This window comes from Bombina bombina, chromosome 12 (genome assembly GCF_027579735.1).
Source record: "Bombina bombina isolate aBomBom1 chromosome 12, aBomBom1.pri, whole genome shotgun sequence".
NCBI classification, from domain to species: domain Eukaryota; kingdom Metazoa; phylum Chordata; class Amphibia; order Anura; family Bombinatoridae; genus Bombina; species Bombina bombina.
Window position 1 is genome coordinate 84,775,153 of NC_069510.1, and position 10,097 is coordinate 84,785,249.

The 10,097-nt window shown below is 35.3% G+C and overlaps 1 long non-coding RNA gene across 1 annotated transcript; it reads right to left on the reverse strand.

Annotated features, from left to right (window-relative positions):
* Nucleotides 1-406: 406 nt before the first annotated feature.
* LOC128642784 (uncharacterized) lies at nucleotides 407-1,121 on the reverse strand. Its single transcript, XR_008399708.1, has 4 exons — nucleotides 1,084-1,121; nucleotides 908-971; nucleotides 713-775; nucleotides 407-597 (listed from the first exon to the last, which is right to left on the reverse strand). It is a non-coding gene; the product is annotated as an uncharacterized LOC128642784 (long non-coding RNA).
* Between the last annotated feature and the right edge of the window lie 8,976 nt (nucleotides 1,122-10,097).

The window sequence follows — 10,097 nt, forward strand, 5'->3', positions numbered from 1 at the left end:
GCTCTTGTTTACCTACCTGTTAGAACTCACTCCACCATGCTTACCCAGCTGCAGTAAACCTGCATCTAGCACAATAGCTCATCCTAGTTTGTAGACAGCTAACTCAAGACCTGAATCAGGAGTACATCGAAAGGCCAACAGGAGGAGGCTGAAGGATAAATCCCAGCAACACTTGAGGCCAACTAGTTACAAAGTCCAAAGAGAGAATTACCATAACTGCCAGTTTACTCCTATACACACCTCTGTCCTATTCCCAGCTCTCTGAGAGGGATAATGGGTCTCACATAGGTCTGAGAACCCCTGTCAACGTTCTCACTGAAGATCACTTCAATTTTCACCTTCTCCTGTGGAGGCAAATAAAAAAGTCTGAAGTGTACAGGGAGGTGGGAGGGGTTAAAAGCTCCTGGTATGTTGGGTATTTTTGCCTTCTCCAAGTGGACTAGAGTATAATCCCTCATGACTTGTGGATTCTGAGCACCTTATGAAAGAAAAAGGGTTTAACCCGAAACAGGTGGTAAATAAAATAGCTTACCTTTTCCTCCATTCCAAGGGGTTTGATGAACAGTTCTATTTAAAACTTCTTGGAAAGCTCAAGACCTGTTTAAAAATATATTTTTTAAGAAGTTAGTTTACAAAAATATAAAACATTTATCAAAAACCACAAATTGAAAAACGGTTTAACCAAAAAGAGATAGTAAATAAAATGACTTACCTTTCCTCCATTCTTAGGGTTTGAAGAACAATTCTATTTAAAACGTCTTGGGAAGCTTGAGACCTGGTTAAAAAAAAATAAAAAAATAAAAACACTGTTGGTTTGCAAAAATATAAAACATAACAATGCTATTTTCAAAAAACACAGATTAAAAAATAATTTAACCAAAAAGAGATAGTAAATAAAATATCTTACCTCTTCCTCCATTCCGAGGGTTTGAAGAATAGTTCTATTTAAAACTTCTTGTGAAACTCAAGACCTGTTTAAAAAAAAAAAAACACAGTTAGTTTACAAAAATATAAAATGCTTTTATCAAAAAACACACATTTCTAAACGACAACCAAAAAGAGATGGTAAAAAAAATCGCTTACCTCGAACTCCATTCCGAGGTTTTGAAGAACAGTTCTATTTCAAACTTCTTGGAAAGCTCGAAAACCTGTTTAAAAAAATATATATATATGACACACAGTTAGTTTAAACAAATATAAAACATATGTAAATGCTTTTACCAAAAAAACACAAATTTATAAATGGTTTAACTAAAAAAGAGATGGTAAATAAAATTGCTTACTTCTTCCTACATTGCAAGGGTTTGAAGAACAGTTCTATTTAAAACTTCTAGGGAAGCTCGAGACCTGTTTAAAAAATATAAAAATAAAAAAACAAAACACATCTAGTTTACAAAACTATAAAACATATCTAAATGATTTTAGCAAAAAACACAAACTTAAAAACAGTTTATCCAAAAAGAGATGGTAAATAAAATAGCTTACCTTTACCTCCATTCCGAGGGTTTGAAGAACAATTCCTTTTAAAACTTCTTTGGATTTGAGTAAAGAGACCTGTTTAAAAAATGAATAACATAGAAAGTTAGTTTACAAAAATATAAAACATAAAAAAAGAGAGTGAAGAAATGTGATATAAGGGCCGAATTATCAAGCTCCTGTTTTCGCGCGAGCCTTCAGGCTTGCCGGAAACGGCAGTTATGAAGCAGCGGTCTAAAGACCGCTGCTACATAACTTGTCCGCCTGCTCTGAGGCTGCGGACATCAATCCGCCCGATCCTATAATATCGGACTGATTGACACCCCCTGCTAGCGCAAATCTGCAGTGAGCGGTATTGCACAAGCAGTTCACAAGAACTGCTTGTGCAATGATAAATGCCAACAGCATATGGTGTCGGTATTTATAGATGTGCGGCGGACATGATACGCTACATCGTATCATGTCTGCTCCCCCTTTTCAGAAATCAGCCCTATTATGTCATCTCAGGATCGCTACAAATTTACACTAATGTAAAATTAAAAATCTTTTACAAAGTTCTCTGTAAACTCATAAAAATATTAATTACAAAAGAGGAGCTTAATAAAAAAACAACAATAATTTCATCATATTTGAAACAAAGTAAGCTATTGTTATAACACCTATTTGGCAAGTTAAAGGGACAATCTAGTCAAAATTAAACTTTTATGAATCAGATAGGGTATACAATCCAAATTTGCTTTGTTCTGTTGGTATTCTTTGTTGAAGGCTAAACCTAGGCTCATATGCTAATTTATAAGCACTTGAAGAACGCCTCTTATCTCATTGCATTTTGACAGTTTTTCACAGCTAGATAGCGCTAGTTCATGTGTGTCATATCGATAACATTGTACTCACTCCTGTGGAGTTATTTATAAGTCAGTACTGACTGGCTAAAATGGGGCGGTCTGCAGAGGCTTAGATACAAGATAATCACAGAGGTAAATAGCATATTAATATAACAGTGTTGGTTATGCAAAACTGGGGAATGGGTAATAAAGGGATTATCTATCTTTTTAAACAATAAAAGTTCTGCAGTAGACTGTCCCTTTAAACTTACCTACTCTTTCCAAAGAACCAAAAGGTAAATCAACCAGGGTGACAATTGCCTTCCCTACATCATCGTACCATCAATGCAACACACCTCAGAGGAAGAGGGGATTTGTCACACTGCTTGGCAACCTTTTGGGTCCTTTTGAAATTAAAATAAAACTGTTATTTTAATCTTTAAACAATTAACAAAAAGCTTCCGCAAGTAAAAAAAAAAAAAAATCAGTATTTTTTAAAAAAACGTGTTTTCGAAAGTTTTGTTCATTGTTGAAAGCAGAAGAAAGTGGCGGCTTGTGACAATAAGCTATTTTCGGAGCCAGATTTCTTCTTGTGAAATTGCAAGGTGTGAACATTTACAATAAGAAATCCAGTTTCAGAAAAAGCCGAATGCCACGAGTGACCATCTTCTTCCGCATTCGTCAGTGAACAAACTGCCGAATACACAAGGCTAATTTAAAAATATAGAATATTTATAGGGACAACTTAAAAAAAATGTTGTGAATAAATTCTATAAATAGAAATATGAAAAACTAATAATAAAAAAGAATCAATTGGCATTGGTTAATACAAACTAGAAACTAAACTTATGCTTACCTAATAAATTCATTTTTTCCATGGTGAAAGTCCACGAGCCATCACATGGAATTAAACTCCAGTCCGCTAGGAGGAGGCAAAAAATACCCAACATACCAAGAGCTTTTAATCCCTCCCACTTCCCTGATTACCTCATACAAACATATGGCCAAGGAAGATGAGGAAGAGAAAAGCAGGAAAGATCATGGCAGAGTATAGGAAGTGCAAACTGGATCTGCCGCCAACTGAGTATTAAAAAAATGGTCTCCTGGACTCTAATCTCCATGATAGAAATAAACTTATCAGATAAGTATAAATTTAGCTTTATTTCATAAGGTGGTGAGAGTCCATGAAACATCATACCTGTGATCTAACACCCATGCTGTGGATTCCACAAAATCACCATAAAATGGCGGTACATGAAGTCAAGGCAGGAACACTAATGACCAGATTGCTGTCTGGAGAAATGTCCTGCCAAAAACAGTTTCAGAAGAGGCAAAAAAACATCAAAATGATAAAATTTAGTAAAAAAAAAATGTAAGGGCACTTAATAGCTGTCTTGTAGATTTGTTCCACAGAAACTTCCTTCCTAAAACCATTAGAAGTAGAAAAGAAATGGATCTGATAAAATAAGCTGTAAACACTCAAGATGATACGTCCTCGCTACCAGCCTTAATAATCATTTGCTTTAGCCAAAGAGCAAGTGTAATTGCTGAAGCTTTCTGACCCTTACAAGATCCAGGAAACAAATTAACAAATAAGTACTCTCTTCCATATTTTCGTCAGCCAGACCCGACTACCAATATTGAGTTATATAACACGCCATCAGAAGGAGTCAATAAACTAAATTGCTTCCGACAGCATATTTCTCCGTTTGCAACCTCACGCAAACCTAATTGCGGCTCAATGTAATTAGTAAGAAGTTTGATATAAATCCTTAGTGGCCTCTAAAGACAATTTTATAGCCCTTAACACTCCCAGATTATGTAAAATTAGACATAAAAGAGGGAACAACAATTTCTTGATAAAATGAATCTGGCAAAACCATCCTAGATTAAAAAAAAAACTAAAAAAGCAGAGTTTTTCCAACTGCCTTGATAAAAGGTGAGATAAAAAGCTTCAAACAAAACAACAGAAAAGGCACAAACTCTTCTAGCTGACAAAATAGCTATGGATGAAAAAATCTTCCAGACAAAAGTTGGACATCCACACCAAGCATAAGTGCAATGGATGTCGTTAATAAGACCTGTAAGGCTAAAAAAGGTTCCAAGGAGGAGCTACCGGATTAAACATCAGTATAATCATAAACAACAGCTAAAAAACGGCCAGAATATCTATAAATCTTTATCTGAAGGAAAACTGAAACAGCAGAATTTGACCCTTCATGGAACTAGCAGATAAACTCTTATCTAGCCCATCTTGAAGAAACTAAAGAATTCTAGAGATTCTAAAAATATTCCAACAGAAACCCTTACTGTGAAAAAAAAATTCCAGGCCTTGTTATAAATCTTACTACTAGTCACAGGATTCCTACCTTGAAGAAGAGTGCCAATGGCCGAATCAGAGAAACCTCTATGACTCAAAAAACGGTTGTGGCAATAATCATGTCCTCAAAAGAAAGAGACAAAATTTGCCTTTCGAAACAGCTCGTCTGAAGAAGAAAACTGCCTGCTGAAGAGCTTTCCTATGATAATCTATCTTCCTATCCATTGTCAGAGCAAGTGTGATGTGGTCACTGACTCAAGAGCTGAAGTATGTGTGAGCAAAATGATCTCTGTGACATCATAGGTCTCCATGGTAACTCACCAGCTCTAGCCACAGACAATGCAGGCAGAGGTCAACTGTCACTCTAGAGCAGGGGGCGTCAACCTTGGCCCCCCAGATGTTTTAAAACTACATTTCCCATGATCCTCACACAATTTAGGCTGGCTGAGTATCATGGGAAATGTAGTTCCGAAACATCTGGGGAGCAAAGGTTGCCGACCACTGCTCTAGAGGTTACCTCTTAGCCAATATGGAACAAGGCTTAGGAACCTATAATAAATATATGCTATAATATAATATATAATAAATAAAGATTATCAGACATTCTATATATATATATATATTGACAGATAAAAAGCAGAGTCATCAATAGAAATCAGGACAAGTATCCATAAAAAGTTATTTTCAAGGAGCCTATAAACAGGCGCAATATGTTTTATGATGATAAATAAGGAGCAAAGTTTTAATGCAACTGAGCAAAAAAATGGGTGTTTTTTTCTGATAAATGTATACATACATGTGTGCTGAGCAGTCAAAAACCTTGTGTAAATGAAGCAAAAATGACCCTGTGGAAATTTCATAACAGCATGTTTTTAAGCTGCGCGTGCGCGAATCTACATGACTGCTTTAATAACAATGAGAAGAAAAATTTAGTCCTCCCTCATCGAGATTTTCTACTCAAATCTGCACATGCTTCTGATTACATAATCACATTCCACACATTCTTTCCAAACCTATGTGGAGTACAATTACTTAATTGTGCGCATGCACACATCCAGGTAGCAAATCTCTAAGAGGAAGCAAATTTCGAGAGAACGCCTGCACTAGCAGGAATTTTATGGAATAAGATTGGTGTCAAAAAGGCAAGCCTGTGTGACATACGATTACACATCTAAATTTTTTAAATACAATTATTTATTTATTTTGGAAATACAATTTTTTTTAAAAAAATATATATATTTCATTACAAATACAATGCAATTTTTTTTGGAAGTACAATTTTGATTTTTGGAAGTACAATCTTCTTTTTTGGAATTACAATATGATTTTTTTTTTTTTGGAATTACACTTCTAGTATGTGTCAAAACACTTTTAAAAAATAAATCTAGTTCCCATTTTGCTAAAGGTCACATCATTCAATTCAATTCAATTGTTTTCTTGGTAAGTCCCTGCTCAATTGAATGTAAAGAAGTGGCTGACAATCCCAGCATACCAATATCTCAGGCCCCTAGTTTTACCAATCTCTGCATGGGAATGTTTAAACATCATAAAGTATGGAATAAAAACTCATATCAGACTAACATAATTGGATGGAAAAGATTCATTGACAATATTTTGTTATATTAATAATTTGGAAAAGGAGTCCCTTTTTAATGAATTTGCCAATGAACCAAACAATAATAATCTGAAACTGAGATTTACAAATAAATTGAGTAAAATAGAGATTAATTTCCTAGACATTACTTGAAAACAATCAAATGGATACAAAACATTCCATATGGACAGATCCAAAGAGTAAAAAGGAACTGCTCAAAATTAGAAGATTTTTGAGAACTCATCCAAAGTCCTAAAACAAAAACTACACCATAAAAAATGTAATCAGAAACAAGTAAACAAAGCATATGAAAAAATAAAAACAACAGTAAGACAAACACCTAGGTTACGAGTTTTGCGTTATGGCTTTTAACGATGAAAAAAATGGCAATTTCAGCGTAAAAGCAGTAATGCAGATATTACGAGTCATGTCGGTATATCTATACCGCAAGCATTTTAGCCTGTAACACAACATCCATTCCGCACTCAAAAAAATGACGTTTTTGCGTGGGATTTTCATAGCGCCGGTATTACAGGTTGTGCGGTGAGGCTAAAAAGCTTGCGTTACAGCCTATACCAACATGATCGATACCGCCATCTGAGAGCAGTAGTTATGAGTTTTGCGTCACAATTTTTTTTCACTAAACTCATAACTAAAGTGTTAAAAAGTACACTAACACCCATAAACTACCTATTAACCCCTAATCCGCCACCCTCCCGCATTACAAATACTATATTAAACTTATTAACCCCTAATTTGCCGCCCACCCACATTGTGACTATTAAATAAATGTATTAACCCCTAATCTGCCGCTCCCCGCCATCTCTGGCCTCCCAGATCTCTGCAACAAAATAAACCTATTATCCTCTAAACCTTTTACCTGTAAAAAAAAACAAAGTCCCCCCCAACAGTAAAATTTACCACCCAACCAACCCCCCAAAATAAAAAAAACCTAACTCTAAAAAACCCTGAGCTACTCATTGCCCCTAAAGGGGCATTTGTATGGGCATTCAGCTCTTTTTCATTGCCCTTAAAAGGACATTTAGCTCTTTTTCAAATGCCCAAACCCTAGTAAAGAAAAAAAAAAAAACGCTACAAAAAATACCTAACACTAACCCCAGAATATTTACTCACGGTTGCTGAAGTCCGGACATCCAGGCGGCGAGAAGTTTTCATCCATTACAGGGGCGTCTTCTATCTTCATCCCGGTGGCGCGGAGCGGAGCAGTGAAGACATCTAGCGCGGAGCTTCCTCTTCATATGAGCCCCGCCGTACACTGAAGCTTCAATGCAAGGTAGCCGTTTCAAAATGGCGTAACTTCCATTCCTATTGGCTGATTTGATTCTTCAAATTCAAATCAGACAATGGGATGAGAACTTCTAATATCCTATTGGCTGCTCAAAACAGGTGTTAGTTTTTTTCTAACACTCTCTCCCCATTGATGTTTATGGGGGAACGCGTGCACGAGCACGTCAAAGCAGCCCTTGGATTTTGTGCGGTATGGAGCTTAATTCCATAATATCGCACGTACATGGAGGCTTTTTAGTAACTCGTAATGTCAGCGCTATGGAGGGTAAAATAACATAAGTTTTTTGGCGTTAGTTTCGCACCCTGTTTAGCGCAAAACTCGTAAGCTAGGTGAAAGTTTGCTAGTTACAAAAAATAAAATACATAAGGAAAATGAAAAAGAACTACAGTTGCCTAGATTAATTACCACTTATAAGAGTGTAGCCACAGAAATTGAGAAAATGATTAAGAAAAACTGGGATATATTGAAAAGAGATCCCATCATAGGTAAAGATCTCCAAAAAAAAACTAACATAACCTAGAGGGGTCAATTTAACATACGCTGTCGGCATTTATCATTGCACAAGCATTTCTTGTGAAATAGGCTCGAGAACGGTATGTGGTCTATAATTACATGCGGAGAGTAAATAAATAAAATTGGCGTCTAACGCAGCATATAATATTATGATAATGATCGCACGAAGAGGTAGTTTACTCCTCTTATTGTGGTGACAGTAATCAAAAATGCAGTCAGTGGGATTATAGTAGTAAAATAAAATGCAGACCGGTAACTATGTACATCATAGCACATACGTGTCACGACCAATCAGATCTTATTTCCTCTATTTCTCGTTGTCTATAGGCGAATAAGAAGCGTGACGTCCACGGGCTATATGCCTGTTATATTAATGAAAGTTTGTTATTATCAATGAACGTAATGTTCAAAGAGATTCAAAGGACTCACTTAGAGCCTAACAAATGGAACATAGGTATGAATAGATATAAATGTACCTGTGGGTACTCATCGCTGTGAATACATAAGGTTCACAATGTTAAATACAATCTCTATTTCCGATTAGATCTATATATCTATAAATTTAGTACAAATAAATTCATATTAGAGTAGTAAATGATTAAATGTGATTAAATGTGATTAAAGGGAGGGGGGATCCTAAAAAAATATTAATGGCCCCCAACATTAGTGACCCGGAGGAAACACAACTACTAATGCAAATAGGTAAGGCTGCTAATAACAGTGCTGTAATTATGGGAGATTTTAACTACCCTGATATAAACTGGGCCAATGAAACTAGTAATTCAGCTAAGGGGGAAAGATTTTTAAATGTTCTAAGGGATAACTTCTTGTCACAATTAATAGAGAAGCCAACTAGGAGTAAAGGTATTTTTGATTTAGTGCTATCAAACAATACAGAATTTGGGGTATATTTATCAAAGTGCAAGCGGACATGATACAATGTAGCGTTACATGTTCGCTGCACATCAATAAATGCCGATAGTATACCATTCGGAGCTTGATAATTCGGCCCCATAATATCAAACATAGAAGTAAAAGAACATTTGGGTAACCGTGATCATAACATGGTCACATTTGAAATCTCTTTTCATAAGCAGTGTCTTAAAGGTTTAACCAAGACTTTTTAATTTTAAGAAAGCAAAATTCAACTATTTAAGGAAATCATTAAATAACCTAAATTGGGAAAAATTATTCTCTAATAAAAATACAGAGGATAAATGGATAACATTTAAAACTTTGTTAAATAAATATACATATCAACAAATACCATATGGTTATAAAAAGAAAAAATCCAAGCCAATGTGGCTAAATAAAAATGTGTTAAGAGAAATTAGGAAAAAACGTAGGGCATTTAAATTATTCAAAGAAAATAGTACAGACTCAACATACCATATTTATAAGGAATGTAACAAAGCATGCAAAAAAGCAAACAAATTAGCCAAAATTGAAAATGAAAAATTAATGTCAAAGGATTCTAAGTCCAACCCTAAAAGGTTCTTTAAGCACATAAATAGCAAAAAAAAATCTAAGGAGGACAATATAAGTACATTAAAATGCGTGGAGAGTAGCATGGTTAACAGTAACAGGGAGATGGCTGAGGTACTAAACCAGTTTTATTCTTCAGTATAAACAACAGAGGAACCAATGGACAATACTTTGGAACAAACTAGAACATGCCAGTCCATACCATTAAATGGTTAATGTATAGAGGATATCAGGAAAAAAACTGGATAATATTAAGGTAAATAAAACTCCAGGTCTAGATGGAATACACCCCAGGGTGTTAAGGGAAGTTAGCACTGTTATAGACACACCTCTACTCTTAATTTTTCAAGACTCATTATCCATGGGCATGGTACCACAGGATTGGTGTAAGGCTGATGTAGTGCCACTCTTCAAAAAGGGAAGCACAGATGATCCTGGAAGCTATAGACCAGTTAGTCTGACATTGATAGTGGGGAAGATATTTGAAGGGATTATAAGGGATTATATTGATGTGCACATTCATATAAACAAGATTATGAGTTCAAATCAGCATGGTTTTATGAGAAATAGATCATG